Source organism: Elephantulus edwardii, unplaced genomic scaffold (genome assembly GCF_000299155.1).
Source record: "Elephantulus edwardii isolate Elephantulus edwardi_28Jun2011 unplaced genomic scaffold, EleEdw1.0 scaffold00375, whole genome shotgun sequence".
NCBI classification, from domain to species: Eukaryota; Metazoa; Chordata; class Mammalia; order Macroscelidea; family Macroscelididae; genus Elephantulus; species Elephantulus edwardii.
This window is the reverse complement of record NW_006400125.1, coordinates 1,379,160-1,380,037: the sequence shown is the minus strand read 5'-3', so window position 1 is coordinate 1,380,037 and position 878 is coordinate 1,379,160. Positions and strand designations below refer to the sequence as shown.

Here is an 878-nt window from a genome sequence, read left to right as displayed (position 1 = left end):
TCCGTCCACTCCCATCCCCACTGACACACAGGCTGCCCCTCTGTCCACTCCAGTTCCCTTGACATGGGGCTGCCCCTCCATCCACTCCTGTCCCCCCGACACTCGGGCTCCCCCTCCATCCACTCCAATCTCCGCTGACATGGGGCTGCTCCTGCATCCACTCCTGTCCCCGCCGACACCCAGGCTGCCCCTCTGTCCACTCCTGTCCCCCCGACACTCCGGCTCCCCCTCCATCCACTCCAATCTCCGCTGACATGGGGCTGCTCCTGCATCCACTCCTGTCCCCGCTGACACCCAGGCTGCCCCTCCGTCCACTCCCATCCCCTCTGACACACAGGGCTTTAACATGAAGTAGAATACTGCCTTGAGATTATGTCTCAGTGCTCAGTACTCACCGTGGCCAGTAGCTGCTGTGTTAGTACAGATGCAGTTAGCAGCCATCATCACAAAGGCCTGTGGGACAGACTGACCAGAGTCCAGTCCTCGTACCAGCTTCTTTAAGTGATAAGTGAACACCAAGACTGTTCACCTCTCCTGTGAGGCTGTCCTTACACCCTCAGGGAGGAAGGGGCCTCTGTCCACGCCATGGGCCACTGGGGAGGGAGGGAGGGGCCTCTGTCCAGGCAATGTACCCACCGGGGAGGGAGGGATGTCTGTCCAGGCTTTGGACATGCTGGATGTGGGAGGGATGTCTGTCCAGGCCTTGGACCTCCTGAGGAGGGGGGATTGTCTGTCCAGACCATGGACCCACTGGGGAGGGAGGGGTGTCTGTCCAGGCCGTGGACCTGCTGGGGGTGGAGAGACATCTGCCTCGACCGTGGACCTGCCGGGGGTGGAGGGACACCTGCCCAGGCCGTGGACCTGCCGGGGGTGGGGGG

General features: G+C 62.4%; 1 protein-coding gene across 1 annotated transcript in view; it reads left to right on the top strand.

The window, feature by feature from the left end:
- FASTKD3 (FAST kinase domains 3) overlaps window positions 1-878 on the top strand; it is a 14,392-nt gene that overhangs the window by 9,497 nt on the left and 4,017 nt on the right. The gene's annotated exons all lie outside the window — the stretch shown is intronic.